General features: G+C 38.2%; 1 long non-coding RNA gene across 1 annotated transcript in view; it reads left to right on the top strand.

The window, feature by feature from the left end:
* LOC149918301 (uncharacterized) overlaps window positions 1–17,570 on the top strand; it is a 58,315-nt gene that overhangs the window by 37,589 nt on the left and 3,156 nt on the right. The gene's annotated exons all lie outside the window — the stretch shown is intronic.

Genomic DNA, 17,570 nt, shown 5'->3' with positions numbered 1-17,570 from the left:
GGAATGACAAAATAACCTGCTAAAATCCATTGGCAATAGGAGCATTTATATCCCAAATAGAGTAAGAAGTGTTCAAAACGATTAAAGGACTCTATTTCACAGAAATTTTTGGAAGTCTTTTCTGTTTTGAACTGGAAGAAATCACAGCCCTTCAAATATACCTGTAGAACAGAGCTATGTTGAAGTACCAGATCTGCACTTAATACAGCTGAATCTTGTTTAGTTTTGTCTCTAAGGTGTTCAGTGAATCCATCCTGGATCTATGAAATCTTTCTCTTGATAATATTTTTGAAAACAATATTTAACTGCAAAGCATTTTCACTCTCACAAAAAAATACATTTTCAGAAGAAAGAATGTTTAATTGAAAATATTCTTAACGCCTCCAGTCTGAATGAAATTACCCATCAGTTTACTTTTCATTGACTCATTAGTGTGGTATTAAATTTATGACTACAGTTAAAAAAAAAAAGTCAGCTATGGATAATTGAACCCCTATTGTAAAGAATCATGTTAAAATGTAGTCAGTTTTGCTCAAGGCCAATGTTATTTGTTAGATCTCCTCGGGGAATTAGCAGTTGAAGTTTTGTTTTCATAGCATTCATTATTATTTTTGATGATGCCATGCAGCATCTTTGGCTCAGTGCAACTTTTGAGGATGGTTACTGTGACAAGTTTGCTTTTCTTTCAATAAATCATTAAGGAAGAGCAGTGAAGGTAAAAAAAAAAAAATGGGATGAGGTGACAGGTGTACAATGGGGTGATGGACCCAGAGCCAAGGAGATATTTTCTGGCTATAATGTGACCATGATTTTCTCATTACTGGAAAAGACCCAGCCCAAAGGTGGTACAGATACAGCTGCTGAGTTGCATTTGTAGCTCAAGCTGTAGAAATCTGTAGTCTTTATTCTAGGTTATGTCAGCCCTCACAGAAGTCTTCCTAAGTGTTTGAGTGTGTTCTGTAAAAGAAGTCAAAGAAGGGCCTGTGTACCTGGTCCTGGGAATTAAATGGCCATGAGTTTATCCAAAGTTTAAAGAAAAGTTGCCTATAAACCCATGGTCCTGGGGGAACACACTGAGACTGCATGGCCAAATCCTTACCTTTATATCCACTCATATCCTGACTTTAACAGTTTCCTCTGTGTTAGCTCCCCTTCAAGACCAGAAAACGTTGAGGTTAAGGGAGAAGAGGTCAAAACATTGGCAAATCTCAAAACTCAGCATAAAATTCTCACCGTATAAAGTACAGAATTTTCACTCTGCTTGCATATTCACAAGGCAGATATATGGCATTGCAATGGTCCATTGGATTCTTTATCCTTATTCAGAAGACAGATGTGTGTGTATGTGAAAGTATAAATGTTTGAGGGAAATGATTACAGGGGATTTTTTTTTTCTTTTAGCCCAAGTGCTATTACAATACAGATGAGAAAGACCTTTATGGGAGCATTGGCTATTTTATTAACAGTGAAATATTGCTCCAAACTGCACCTATCTCAAAATTGATTTTGCAATACCAAGCAGTGGTCCTTGCACAACTTCCCTTGACAGATTATTCGGGTGTGTCTTCCCTGAGAATTTTGGGAAGAGAAATGCAATGAGATTAACACCATGCTTGTTTTCAGACTGTGATATTTACATTTGGTATTCATGTGAGAACGAGTGGTAAATGCGTTTGCAAGAGATGACCTCTGCCATGTGAGGTTCTGGCTGCCTGCAGCTTTACTGAGACTCAGAATCAAGCCTTTGCACAAGTTCTATAAAATTTCAGGTAAAGTGTGTTAATATTTTGTTTGAATATCCATAGTAAAGAGATCTACAGATTTTTTAAAAGGAAATGAGAGCATCTTGATTTCTGAAGTTATTAAAATGTTTGACATATTCAAAGAAGCTGAGGAGACCCTTACAATGAAACTAATTTATTATTTTAATACATATAACACATGTATCATTATAGACAATGGCATATATTAAATATAATAACTGCCTGCACATAGAGTTCAGGTCAACCCAGGGAGATGGTCTATCTGGCTGAGAGTCTGCTAGAATTAGAATTTGTGCTTGCTACAAGCCTGAGAACGGCTGAGAGCAGAATCTTTTGTTGAGTGAAAGGCTGCTTCGATATTAAGTCTGTTTCAACAGCTGAATCAAACCACAGCTTTGTAATTCCTTGTGATTTACAGTATCAGTTTGAAACGGAAATGTTATTTGATCAGATTTGAGGATGTTAACTTCCACCTTCTATAGCGCTTTATCTGCATCTGACCATGTCCTGCTGAATAACAATTCACAAAGAACCTGTATCAACCTGAAGTCATTTAGAAAGAAGAATTATGCAAATGATCTCTCTTTATTTGGCTGTGCGGTAAAAGATCTTTCAAAGAAAAGAATAAGATGTAATTTCAACACACTTAGAAGTGGTTCTTCCAGGGGAAAAGGAAAATCTTTTAAGAAGCAATTTGTAGCCAGAGGTATTGTGCTAGAATGTGTAAATTGATGATTATTTACTAGTGAGCCTGTGAAGGAGAGAGACGTATGCCACCTTTTATCAACGCGCCGCTGCAGCACAAGAAGCAGAAATCCTGATGTTTTTACAGTGTCTATTTTCACTTTCATTGCTTGCCAAGGTTGTAATACTGATTTCTCCATTTAAATTGCAAAACTAGAAGGAATCATTTAACGTGGCAGGTTCCTGCTCTGCAGAAGCTTTCATGACTGGGATGGCGTTGCTCTGTAATATAGATTATATTTTCAAATGTCTCCACAAATTATGAAGCAGTCAGAAAATGTGTTATTTGCACCCATCTGAAGGCTGGAAGGAGTTTTTAAGATCTGTGCAGAGAGGAAAGCTAGGCCTGTACACTTCATCGTGGGGAGAAGCTTTGCTGAGCTCCCTGTGTTTGAAATGTTGCAGTACTGAGCTGCAGTCATATTCCACTTTGCTCATCTTCATCTGCCCAATAATAACAGATTATTGTATCTATCTTTGTCTCGATTTGGTAGCAGAACAGAGGCAGAGCTTGAATTTCCACAAGTGAAAGAGGGCGTTGAACCTGTATCCTGCCTTGTGGACATGTTTCATGCAGCTCTGGATGAGGTTGGAATTTAGATGATTCTTTTTTCCGCACCTCCTGTTGGCCGGATGTTGGATGCTTCCTCCAGTTATCCTGGTGGCTTCCTTGTCTCACCCTCCTCCTATTCTGTCTGGATGCTGGATCTCAGGCAACAGGCAGTGGTTCAGACACAGTGCTTGAGCATGCAGTGGGCATGTGGGCACAGTGGCTGTAGAAAGGAAAATATCAGCAAGTTGCAAGTGGCTAAGGCCCTTACTGCTGGCTGCATCTAGTTTGTGTCAGCAAAAAACAGTGCTTTTCTGTTCACATCTCTGACATCCCTAGGATGTGCAAGCCTGAAGGGGATGTAGGTGTTATAGGAGAACTCCCCATAGGAAGAAAAAGTTTACTTTGAAAATTGTTAAAGATGTATAGGGGAGGGAATGAAATCTTTCCCTTCTCCCTCACATGTAATTGCACGTGTAACACCAAAACAATGTTAGCACACAGGACTCCAGGTGTTCCTTACAACAGGCAGTACAAATGTGATGAGAAGCCTTTGAAACTTTTTTCCTTTCTATTCTGGGAGGACTCAAACACGTTTCAAGACGCAATGACTCAACAAGCTTCAATGCTTGATATATTTTTTCTTTAAAGGCTTATTAAACTTTTTCTGGATTTGCCCTGAAAATCTAACTAAAACAAAATCCAAATTATCACCAGTGCAGGACACTTTTTCTGCACTTTTTATCTATGAGAAAAATGCTTTCATCATGCCAGTCCTCTGATGTGTGGATTGCTGTAGATACGCCACTGGTTAAAGAATGGTCTATTTACTGTTTGGATAGCTTCAGTGAGAGAGGTTTTTTTCCCTCTGGAACAAAGCTCTTCTGTAGCAAGATAAGTACAAAGTGCTTAATAGTGCCTCTCTCTTTCACTCTCAAGATTTTTTCTTCGCTTTGTTCCCTTTATCTCTGCCTACTCATATGTATTTTAAAGGGGACATGATATGCTGGTGCCATATGTTCACATACTTCAAAAAGCTATGCTGCTCCCATGTAATTAATGCAAAGATGCTGATACCGTTAGGTCAGGTGGACCGAGAGCCATCTGAGTTACTGCAAATGGCCCCTAGCATATGCTCTTTCTTGATAGGAATCATTTCTGCACTTTTGTCCTACTGAAACGTAATTTCACACTGAATGCAAGCTGAAGGAGGGGAAAGGATGGAGGTTCTTGTCCTGGGCTGATGCTGCACTGGCCAGACTGACAGGAGCATGCATACAGTGGCCCTAAACAACTGAGGTGCCCTGCTTTGAATGCATGTGCAGAGAAAAAAAAAAAAAAGGCTCTGCACTTTATGGATATTTGGTCAGATGACTTCAAACTGCACCTTCTCAAACTGCTTATATATACTACTAACAAGATAACATCATTATGTTTTTATAGTTTTTTATATATTGTTTTGAGGTGACTAACATTTATTTTATCATACAGATATGAAACTGCACATCTATAGCTTGCTATCATGTTGAATAGATTAGATACGCAGGTATTGTAAATGAAGTAGGGTTCAATTATAACTGTATTGAGTATCAAGAAAAAGAACTGCAGAAATATTTTTCAGAAAGAAAGAAGATTATATATGTCTTATAAACACACGATTTTTTTTCGCTGTAGCTTAAATATACATAAGTATACTAATTTTTCACTAAACCTATTGAAAATGAAGCAAACCAGAATGTTTTGTTAGTATGCTCAAATTCGAGGTATTTATTTAAGTCCTGCTGACACTGAGATATCTATTTCTGTAAATTTTTAGCATGTTTCTGCATTTTGCCACTTGGTCAGGGCCTAAACTGCAGAACTAGTAGAACTGCAATATGCACAATATGCACAATGAGATGTTACAACTGAATCCTAGAATAGGTTTCTAGTATTTGTCTTGATACTAGCTGGGAACCTTTGGTCAAAGTACTTCTGAATTATGTTCAGCAATTTTTATTTACTCCAGAAATGAAACATGAAGAACAGTACATTTGTGCCTGAAGGATCACACAGAGCTCAATACTGACTTCTTTCTAATTTTTTTCCCATTTCTTCACCTGTTGAGATGTATGAGGACAGGTTCTACTTCTCAGAAAAAGTTGATGATTGCATCACGGCATTCAGCTTTTCCCTTCAGGTTGTTATATGTGTATACTTGTTCATACTCAGTTTACTGCATGTAAATACTTGTTATTGCATAATGAAGTAAATGTTTGTGGAAGCCTCGTGATGTTTGTTAACGTTATTCTGTTTGAACATCTTTAGTTAATACCAAACACAAGAAAAATGAGGTGAGGCTGTCTCTTAATTTTGTCCAGAAGGAATGCAAATTAAGTGTAGGTCAGAAGTACCATCTTGCTGTACTTTTTTTCTATTGAAATCTGCTCAATATTCTGACATTTTAATCAAAAAAATGAAAAGAGTTTAATCTATTTGGGATTTTGATTGTTCACTGATTCTTTGGAAGTCAAAATTCCTTTGGCTTTCATTTACTCCAAGTTTAAACTAAGAAACTTGCAAAGCTTTTGGGGCAGCTCTTGGACAGTTATAAACCAAAAAAAGGCCCTTAAGATGAGAGAATTGTTTTGAACATGGTGTGTGTGTGTGTGTGTGTGTGTGTGTGTGTGTGTGTTTGGGCACACTCATCTAACTGCAAAAGGACAGAGAGACTTGCAGGTTGGGAGCTGTGCAGGTTTGGATTAGGAGAGTTGGTTCTTCCCAGAAGCGTTGGCATGTGCAGAACAAAAATAACTATACTGTGAAATTCCTATATTTTCCACAATTGCCATTAGAATAATTTATGATGTCTTCCACTCATGGAAGCAAGCTGTGGTTAACCAGGAATGGGCTTAGTGAGTGTGGTAGTGAGAATCAAGCTGTGCCAATCAGAGCAAAGCATTGGGCTTCTGGAGCACTTGCTAGCTGCTCTTGGCAAAGAGAGGAGCTAGGAATGATATGTGCACTGGGAGAGTTGTCTTTACATGCTGAACATCTATGCAAAGCACTAGAATTCATCTTCATAGTGAGATGAGGGTTGGTTTCTTTTCCCAGGGAACAGCGATAGGGTGAGAGTTAATGGCCTTAAATTGCACCAGGAGAAGTCCAGATTTTTGAGATGAGGATAAGTTTCTTCTCAGTAGAAATGGTGAGTAGTGGCATAGGACAGGCTGCTCAGGGAAGTGGTGGACCACCGTCCCTGGAGGTTTTCAAGAAACATGGAGATGTAACATTGGGGCACACGGTTTAGTGGGCATGGTGGGGATAGGTTAATGGTCAGACTGGATGACCTTAGTGATCTTTTCCAACCTTAATGATTCTACGATTCCTTTCTGAGTCTCACAGAAGCCATTTTGAGCCACTTACATATTATGTATTAAAGGGTGTGCATTATCTTCTGACTTGGCCTAGGAATTGTTTTAAACATCAGATTAGTCAAACCAAACCCAAAGAACTGCCAGAACTCCACTGAGCTGTTTGCTTCTTATATGCATTTCAGACCGCCTGGAAATCTTTGTAAGAAGGTGGAAGGAAATTGCAGGATATCCTGGATGCTCCAGCAGAGCCACCCCAGCAGGGTGCCAGGCCCACGACCGGGCAGCTTTGGAGATCCCCGAGGACGAAACCCCACAGATTATTTGGTCTCTGTGCCACTGCTGCTCAGCTCTGATGTGTCGCAGCAGATTTCCATGCAAAGTGCCAGCATCCTCTGCATTTGCTTCTCCACCGCTAAACAAAGAGTGCAATAAGCTTATCTTAGACAAACTACAAACAGGTGCTTGCAAGCAAGAGCTTTCTCTTTTACATGGGCTAATGTTTCTGTTGTTATGCTAATTTTTCCTATTCATTCCTTAGTAAGCCTTTCGAAGTAAGCAGGGATAATTGTACACAATTTAGAGAATTACAACACAACAAAGAAATTATCCCTTAGGTTAAAAAGGATAGGACATTAATATCAGTGCTTTTATGTAAATAACAAAGCACAACAAAAAGTGCAGTCATTTTGTAATAACACCCAAACGGGGGAATGTGGTGAGTTATTATGCCTTCTCTTTCCATGCTTTCCAGCCTTACAGGTTTGGGTAATGATGAAGTAGAGATGGAATTTCTGCATCTTATTCTAATTACAGCAGAGGTTTTAAAACGTTAATAGCAATGGTGGCACGGGCTAAATGACGTTGTACATACTGAATGTTCCACACAGTAGACTGTACACACATGTACACGTGTGCATGTCTCTTTCTCTAAGTATATACATACTTCTATCTGTTCGTATAAAAAAAAGGCCTACATTCATTCATTTGTTTTAAAGGTGGGAAGAGCCAAGACAGACTTTGATTAATGAGTAAAACCAAAATTCTGATACTTTCATTAGCATGGTATCTTTATGAAGACTTACAGGAGCATTAGCAGAATGAATCACACTCAGGTGTAACAGCCTCAAAGAAGTCAGTTCTGTTACAGGCTAAACATGCTGGCTCCATGTGAAGTATTTGAGCCAGCAATGGATCTCAAAGCTTGTAGGACCACTTGCATCTTTACAGGTCAGTGCTTCGATGCAGCAGGGACAGGAGGGGTCAGCATGCTGTGGAGCAGAGCCTTCACTGAAATACCACTGAGCAGGAACGAGGACCCACTAACTAGGGCTGAATGCAGAAGTGATCCTGTGGCATGAGGCGGGATAGCAGATAAAAGCTGTGAATATTTAAAAATTACAGAGCATCTGTGTACTAGTGCTCCTGTGGTCTTTCATGAGTTTCTTCATGCATATCAAGCCTCATGCCACCATATCTTCGCTGCCAGTGTTGCCAAGTCTAGTGGCATTAGTGTTTTGATATTGATAACATGTAAGTGTTCCAGCTTTTTTTGTCTACAGCCTAAACACATGCCTTAGGTTTAACTTTCAGCTGTATTTGGGATGGCTTCCCACCAGTGGGCCTGCCACTCCTTGTTTTGCCTCAGTTCTCCTGCAGTAATGAGCATCAACGAGGTAGAGGGAGAATAATTGTATTTTAGGAGTTGCTTGGAGGCTGTAGTGATAGGTGTTAAGGGAATGCAATGCTTGTAATTTTTGAATGTAAATGTTGGGGTAATGTGCTGAACTGTGCCATGATGCAATTATTTTTTTCTAGTTTTTACTTTAATATAAATATGGAAATTTCAGTGACCAAAATGTTTGCTTTTAAAAGACAGTCAAGTAATGGAGAGCCCCAGAATGATTCTGTTTGTTTACAGCACATAATTCAATAGTGATTAATGGGAGCTTGCCCACATTTGGTTTTCTTTCATTGAGTGTGATGGAGAGTTTTGACATTTTTACTTGACTTAGTTTATACACATTCAGGAATATTTCCCTTTCTTTATGCAAAAAAAAAAAAAAAGAGTTCTCAACAAATACCTAAGCTAATTCCAGATTGATTCTTCAGGTGTTGTTCTCCCTTGGAGAAACTGCATTGCAACAGACTCCACTTTAGTCCTGGCCCACTGTTGATATTAGAGTTTCATGTTCACCCTAGTGGAGATGGATGCCATAAGGATGGCCCAACTGTCTTGCTCTAGAGAAAATGAAATCTGGTACTACTGAAGTGTTTATAGAAAGCGAGGTTAAAAGGAGTAGGACTTTTAAAACTGGTTTTATTTTTTTAATAGTAAATATGAAATTTAATTGCTATTTTACAATTCTTGAAGAGTTTTTAAAAGGATTTGAGGTATTCTGTTTTTTCAGGTTTTCTGGAGAAGATAATTTGGCATTTAAACAGCCTTTATCTTAATGCACAAACAGCAAGAAGTAATTGACTGCTGCCTCATTTCTTAAAAGGATGAGGTATTGTCCTGCTTAACTATGCATTTTAATATTTAGAAAGCATTGAAAGAAACTCACCAGAATGCAATTGAATTTTTAGGATATAGCTGTTTAGGAAATATACAGATAATTAACCTTTGCAGTTGCTGCTGTTATTTTTGGGAGCAAGTACTAGCACTGATGTAGTCATTAATTCCAGTCTAGACAAAATGAGCCCAGGAGATCAATGCACATCGTATCAGAAACTGCACCAAGCCGTTCCACCTTGCTGAACTCCCAGCACAATTTCTTGGGGCAGGACAGGTTGCCAAAAGGGAAAGCTGATTCTCCTTTGCCAGGACAGTGCATGACACATTGCCTTCCCCTTTATCATCTACTTGTGCTTTTCTGTCTCCCTTTTTAGGGAGGACTTGTGACTCGGGAATGGCAGGTCACTTGGTTAAGAGTTCAATATGAAGACTTTCATATAGCAGAGTTTATTGAAGCATTTGTCTTTTAAGAAATAGCATACTTATACAGAATTTGAGTGTTTGTGTTTTGCAAACATCTCTGAGAAACGAAAAGGAGCTTTTCAACTTTAATTTTTTTTTTTCTTTTATTTGTCTGTGTCGTTTTTATGAGCTGTTATGCTGTGACATCATACATTTCTTGTTCTTAAGTTTGGAGAGATGTATTTTTTTTGTTCCTCTACATTGCCTCTCTCTCTCTCTATATATATAATATTTAAGAATTGATTAAATTGAACTGGAACTACCAGATACTGGAAAATACAGTGTTCTTATAATCCAAGGCACTCTTTGAAGACTATGGAGAATATAAGAAGTATAAGGAAACAAATTCTGCTAGATGACAAAAGATGGTCTTTTCCAGTATCAAAAAACAATGATAGAATAGCAGTCTTGGATAGTTTTGATATACTTTGAAGAGCAAAGACTGTTATTGGTAGGAATTCAAGATAAAGTTTAGTGTAGAAAATTTCTACTGACAAATTTAGCAGGCATCAGCACTTCCTATGCCAGAATATATAAAATTAAGTGGTAGAAGAAGGCTAACGTTGAAGGATGGCGCACAGGAACAGTTCTCATTCACTTCCTACAAATGGTAGCATTCACATAGATTATTGCAGAAAAAACTAGATCTCTTTTCCATATAGATGAGATAAAAAGGAAAGCTGCATTTCACAGATATCTTGATCTCATGCCTACAGATTTTAGGCAATGGACCAAGTCTATCTTTTTAAAAATACTGGATTTTCTTTGAACTCAGGCATCCTTTTGATCAAAATTCTCCACAGTAGATTACCTCCAAGTGATAAATGAAGTACGAGGGAAGATGAATGAATGGAGTGAACCCCTGTATACACTATTCACTAACTATGTGGGAAAGATCTTAATTCTGCTAAAAGGAACTCTGTCTTGGAGCTCTGTCAAACTGAAGAGGCAGAGCACCCCGGGGATCCCTCCAGCATTGGCACTGCTGGGAGGATTCCCAGGGTGACTTTGGAAGAGGTCGCCATGCTTCATTCTTAGGGCTGCATCATTGATCACTGAGGGTAAACCACACACAGGAGGGATGAGGCTGTGCTGGTTTGCCACCTCTTAGAGCAGATGTGAGCCTGCCTAGGACTGCCCTGAGTGTTTTCAATGCCACCAGCTCCAAATCCGCAAAGGAGTTACAGAAGCTAGAGTTAGACTCAGTAATCCTTATGGATCCCTTCCAATTTGAGATATTCTATGATTCTGTGATTGCAGCTCTGAGAATCACAGGATGTCTGAAGTTGGCAGGGACCTCTGGGCCCTTTCAGTTCGAGCTCCAGCCGGGCCACTCAGAACAGGGTGCTCAGGCCCATCTCCAGATGGCTTCTGAAGATTACATTTTGGTCTTCTGGTGCTCTGCTATAAACAGATGTGGCCTGCAGATAGACTGAAGAGAATAGGAACTTCATGGATTCAAACTACTGCTACAGGCGCTAAATTATAGGGTCAAATCATGGGAAATATTTAGGGAAATGATGAGGAATAGATAGCAGAGAGGAACTGACAGAGGAGCATTGAAAGTCACACCTCTTTGGTCAGAGAAACAATCAAAGACTCCAAGGTGACCCCAAGAAACTGACATCAGGATTGAAACTACTTTAAGAAGAAATCTTTCTGAGCTGACACCCTCTTCCAGAGCAGGAGAACACAAATGTATTATACAAGTATTCAGGACTTCAAGGTCTTCAAAGTTCCTCATATCCTGTAATAGTATAAGTATCAAAGCCAGGCCAGATTTGTGTTTGAGCATATAGAATTGTAACTCTGCTGATTTGATAGGAAAAGTTTTCATGCTGTAACATATACTGTACCCACTGAGTTGTGTAGTTATTGTACTTAATAATTTCATGAAAATCTGAGTATCAGGCACAGAATTACCTTCCTTATAAAGCAACTGGCACATGCATGATGGGAATCTGAGAACTTGAGTCCAGACTGTACTGTTTGAACCCGATTTTCATTCCTTTGCCTGGAACACTTTGCATTGCCTGGACTCTTGCTGCTTGCCATCCTCTCCCATCTTCTCCCCTGCAGCTGGAGGGATGCTGAGACTTAGTGATCTCCCAGCCTTGGGAGAGGCCATGCTCCAGGAAAGTTTATCACAGCCATTTATCATGAAAGACAAACAGGAAATTTAGAGGCCTCTTTACCCTCCTCCTCCATAGTGCTCATCTGTGGAGCTGTTCTTGCAGCCTCCCGTTCCCTCTGGCTGCAAGCACAGAGTGGGTGCTGCAGAGAACTGAGGTATGCATGTATGGTTTTTTTTTGTGTATTGTTTTTGTTTTATAATGATGTAGCAGGTTTCTAATGAGAAAGAGTAAACAGCAGTTAGTAGCTAGCCCAGTTATGCTACAACTTGTAGATTATATCTGCGTCTCCTGAATTTCCTTTCTGCTATTAGAATATGTTCTTTCAAATAGCAAACTGCCTATCACTTACTAATCTGGCCATTGTGTAACTAATACAATAAATATGTCTCCTGTAAAGTGCAGTGAAGTAATGAGCAATTTAATGAGTTAAGCAAAGAAAGATAGAAAGTGAAAATAAGAAACCATGGAAACAAGCTCACTAATCCTAGCAGAGTGCCAGCAGACTAATGAAGACAGACGGAGAGTGAAAATGAGAATAAAGAGGAGAAACATCTCACTGAAGGCAGAGATACAAGATATCTGTGCCTTTAAAAGATTCCTGTATTTGTTCTTTGCGCTAAGCTGACATTTCCCCTTTTTATAATTGCCCTAGAATTGTTTTCTGTCAAGGACATTGAGAAAAAAAATGTTGTTTGCTACCAGATCCTTTCAGTAGCCTTTGATTTCCTGGTTTCCTACCCTAAATTGCACAGTTTATTGGAAATTCCAAGTAGATGGTAATATTTGGAGATGTTAATTAGCTGACCTTGTTTGTCTTCCTCCCTATTTCTGCAAGATGTAGTAGTGATGAGTCAGCATCAAAACTGCATATCCTCTATACTCCCAGCAGTGATGGAAAGTTCCAGTTTTCCTGTTTGGGTTGGGATTTTGTTTGTTTGTTTGTTTTTTAAAAAATTGGTTAAAAAACTGGTTTGTTGTTTTGTTCCCAGAGGCCTCACTGGACAAGTTGGTTTCTAGATGTGACCTTAAATTTCCTGTACATCTAGTAGAGAGACACAAGAAGTCCCCAAAGGCCTTTATTAGGATCAAATGAATTGCTCTTTAGAGTGTCTATCTTTCACTCTAAAAAGAAGGGAATGGTGTAGACTTGGTGCCTAAAAGCTATTCTGCATGAGTCTACATGGATGCTGTGCATGCAAATCTCAGGGATCAGCTTTAGCTATTTAAGAATCTTGTCCAAGAATCTTGAATTCATCCTGTAGTTCCTGTTCTAAGCAGAAAATTGCAATGGGCACTGATGACAAATCAGAGGTCACATTATGTTATATTGGCTACTGAATTCCAGGTGCTTTCTTCCACATGGGAAAAGCAATGTATCAAAAAACAGTGTTGTACAGAAATCCAAATCGGTTGTGGTGCACTGTTGAATTTGGAAATTGCTTTATTATTTGCCTTTTGTCTGCAATACTTTGAGCTAGTCAAAATTTCTGTCCAAATTATCTCGGAAAAAAATCGCTTGCTTGAAAAATATGAAATTTAGCAAACATACTGCTGAAATTTTCTTCTTGTCCTCTCCCTCATTCTAACTGGCAAAATGTGTACAAAAGTAAATGACTAGGAAATTAATAATTGTGTCTTTTAAGTCAAGCTAATCAAGTTTAATCAATCTTTGTGTAGAACAAAACTGATTTTTAAACATGAAAAAGATTGCTGCTAAATCCATGTCCTACCTTTGAATTTATTTTAACTAATTGTGGAGTGGCTGCCTTTGAGAACATAACTCTGTTCTGCTGCTCATTTTGTATAGCTTAATGGTTCAGCGTTGTCATAAAGCCAAACTCACCACATTCAACATCTGCTACTACCCTAATGTTGTGTTAGGGAAAAGAACACGTTTCTCAAAAGGTATTTAAAACCCTACACTGACTCATACTGTATCCCTCATTCTTCTTTTAATATGTGGTTTAAATTCTTTTTTTTTCTTTCAGTGGGATTCAATAGGTTTGATGTGCCTATATCCTAATCCAGCACGTGCTGCGTGCCCACCTTTGGTTGGGGTTGCAATCTGACTTTTCTCATTTCCCTTCTCACAGGGACTAAACTCCACACCTCCAGTGTTTCACAACTTGGCTTTTGTCTCCAATACTACCTAGGTGCAAACAGAACACACGCCTTCAGGCACATCCTGAAAACCTGTCAGGTAAATGAGGCTGCTTGTGAGAGATCGGTTATAGCCAGCTCAATAGTATGTAATTTAAGACTATGTTTTAGGCTAAGGGTGGGGACTCTCATGTAGTGGGTTAATACATACATGACCTTTAGCACATCCTGACCTTCCTCAGCCTGAGATAATGTTCCGTAACAAATTTATGGTGTCGGTGAGATGATTTGTCAGCCAGCAGAAGTTACTGCTAAGAACAAAAGGGGGTAGGGACTGAGAGGACTCTGCCAGTTGGGAGTGCTGTTTTATTTATTCTCTGCATCTAGATTGTAATTCTTTATGTGTAATGTCTGAATTCCTCCCCAGTAACACTAATAGATACTTTCTGCTTATGGTCTGCCTTGAAAATTGTCAGTGGTTGTCCCCTTAGACTATAAGCCAGTGAGAGTACAGACTTGCCTCCTGGGCTCTGATCCACTGCTGCCCAATAGCAGCTAAATTTACAGTGCTCTGTACATTAATAAGTAATAATTCATCCATAAAGCAAATTCTTCCCGGTCAGAAACTTGGCAAGCAATGCACAGCTTCAGGGAATTTTTGCGTGAGAAATTTTTCATCATAAATGAAAATCTGTATGTCCATTCTGGCCATAAATTCTTCAGAAAGCAGAGTCAGAGTAGTTGAAGTTTTAAGTCATTATATTTTGCTGTATTTATTTACGCTGTGTTAAGATATCTAACAAGAAAGAATTTTATAACTAGCAACTGGTGTGTTTTTCTAGAGAGATGAAGTTTTTGTCAGAGCAGGAAATATGCTTAAAGAAAGAATTTCCAGTGAGTACTAGCTAGAATAAAAGCAGCATAGTCAGTAGTTAATTTCCTTTTTTTATTATTTTTGTTTTTTAATTACCATGTAAATACAGTCTTCTCTACTTAATCAAATATATTAGAATTCCTATGGAAAATTACTTTTGAAGAAGTGGATTCAGTTTAGGTCTTGCAGCCATCCTTGGAGATATGAACTAGGAAACAGACATGGCAATATGACCTTCTGTGTGAAATGCAATCATCACACTGATCTTCACTGGACTTTTGAATCTGAAAATGCTGAAAAGATAATCTGCAGCACCAATGTTGCAAGTAGAATTACTCTGCATGAAATGTGGTAGAGTAAGCAATGGTGAGGATTTGGGGAGCTGCACTTTTCCTTTCCTTCCTCTTTTCCTTTTCCACCTTTTCTCTCAGAAAAATTTGGAAGAATACATATAAACGAGAAAGAGAAGCTAATGTAATAATTAGTGTTACAACATATATTGATTTTGGAAATCAAATACTTTTTCTTAACATCTTTACATACGATCATTGAGGTATTTGCTGAAAAAAACCATACATAAAAATACTTAAAAACACACCACCTCTTAGCATAAGTAGTGTAATATATATATATTTTTTTCCATGATATCTAGACCCTCATGGTCATATCAGTTGCTACAAACACCTCACTTTTCCACAGCTCTTTGCATCACATTTAAGACATCGTAGATATGCCACAGAATGAATTGCCTGTCTTAATTCTCTTGCAAAGGAAAATAGTATTAATTTAAAGATCAAATTCACCTATAGTTTTATCAAATTAACCCTGGAATTATATATATTTGCAATTATAATGGCGCTCTCACTGTGTAATACTGCTACTGAGAACATTAATAAATTATTCCTGTCTCCTATGATTACAATAAGATATCTTAAAATGAAACCCAGAGATGCAATTAAATTAATGAACTCAAGGAGAAATATAAAGCTATAGGATGTAACAGTGTGAAAGGCTATCTCATGGTTGTGTGAACCTTTTGAGCACTGCATGGATTTTCATTATCAAGAGACCTAAATTCTTTCAGATCCCACACTGACATTAAGGGCAGGGTACCATGAAAATAATGCTTCGTATTAAGATACATATATACTCCAAAGCTAAGAGCAGATCCCCATTCTTAGACAATAATGTAATGTTCAAAGAACTCATCCTTATTTTTGAATGCATTCTTCTCTCCAGTTCCCATTTTCTGAAGTTCAGTAGTGATTTTCTCTCTCCAGATTCTTCAAGGAAACATCAGAAATGACTTGTGTTACTACGACATGGTATAAATAATTCTTATTCCCTGAATTTCAGTTTCTTACAGTGTAGAGCTTTTGGGAACAATGAACTAAAAATGAGTCTGATGGAGACATATGATATTGCTGTATTTAGTAGAATCAAAGGCACAGGAAACCTTGAGTAACAGCAATACTGAACGTCCCTGTGTCTGCCCTTGAAGGAAACTGGATTTTTACTGTTGTTTGCAATAGGAATAGTTTTTGCAGTATGGATATGAACCCATATAAAGTGGAACAAATACTATTTTATATTTTCATTTTCACCAGAATAAGTCTGTATACTTGAAGGACTGAGGATTTGGCAGAGGATGGGTAGTATGGTGTCAAACTGATTACATGCCTACTGCTTACATCTCCTTACAATGGTGCCTTCATAGAAAATTCATCTCATAATGGTCAGTGTCAATTGGCTTTTTGGTCAAATGAAGTTCTATTGTTCTTGAAAAATAGGAAGGATTTTTACAGGCTCTATATTGCTTAAGTAGTTTTTCAGTGCCCTTTGAAATATTTCTGTGTATTCTACCAGTAATCATATATGAAGTGTTTGCTAAGTAAATCTGCCACACCGGTTCAATACGATTTTAATTGAATTGTCAATGTATTTAAATTGAAATAGTCAATTGCAGAGGTATATTTACCCAGGAAACCCAACTTATAAACCCAATTTATTTAGTAACAGAAGGAAATCTGCATAAAATTACAGAGGTAGGAGCCCCAAATATTAATGTGCGTCTTTTCCTCAGCAGACTGCCTCTTTAAATTGCTCTCGGAGAAAGAATAGTGTATTTATAATTTAGCTTGTCCTGAAGGAGAGCTCTTCTCTGTGGGAGGATCCTCTTTAATTACAACTTCACAGTAATAAGATGAGAAATGAGCAAGCAAGAAAGTACTGCCGGAATGAGACATGATAAATCAGTTTGTCCAGAAAGCACGTTTATACCAGATCTATCACCACATTCAGCACGGTGCTATCTTTCTTATTTCAATAAGGAAATCTCATGAAGAAATTTTAATTGCATACTATTAGGTGAAAGTCAATGTCCCATAATGAGCAAAGTGAAACCTGCATTTTTTCTTCTTTTATCTTCATGCTTTGAGTTCTCAAGGATTAACACAAAATGATTTGCCCTTAAATTGCACCCTCCTTTTTTTTTTTTTTTTTTCCCTTCATTTGTCTGAAGGGTGAAGATTTTAGGCAATTTAAAAGGCACCAAGCTTTTGCTTTATGCTTCATTCCTGCAAGTTGGGAGTCAGAGGGGAAAAAGATTCCAATTTTCGAAGTCTCTTATTGTTAAGGGTGACTGGATGGCAGCCTGCAATTATATGATTTCAATGTAATTCATTCAGTAGGGAAGAAGTTGGTTCATAGATGCCTGACTTAAAAGATTGGCATTGCTATGTGATTAATTTCCAAACTTTAGAGGTATTTTCAACAGCATACAATGGAAGCATGTGACAGTGACATTTTCTGGATTTGTGCCATGATTGCTTTATAATTGAAGTGCTAGGCTTGTGGGGATGACATTGTGATTGGACTTTCATTTTTAATACAGTGAGCATAAATTAGTATAGGTACAAACATAGATATGCATTGAAGAGTGTGCGTGTGCATCTATCTATGTATAAAGGTGTCCCTGCCTATAGCAGGGAGCTGGAACTAGGTGATCTCAAAGGTCCCTTCCAACCCAAACCATTCTATGGGTTCTATGTACGTGCAAACATCTACATATG

This window comes from Phasianus colchicus, chromosome 4 (genome assembly GCF_987193195.1).
Source record: "Phasianus colchicus chromosome 4, bPhaCol1.hap1.1, whole genome shotgun sequence".
NCBI lineage: Eukaryota > Metazoa > Chordata > Aves > Galliformes > Phasianidae > Phasianus > Phasianus colchicus.
Note: the sequence above shows the minus strand (reverse complement) of the source record. Positions and strands in the feature narration are given on the sequence as shown.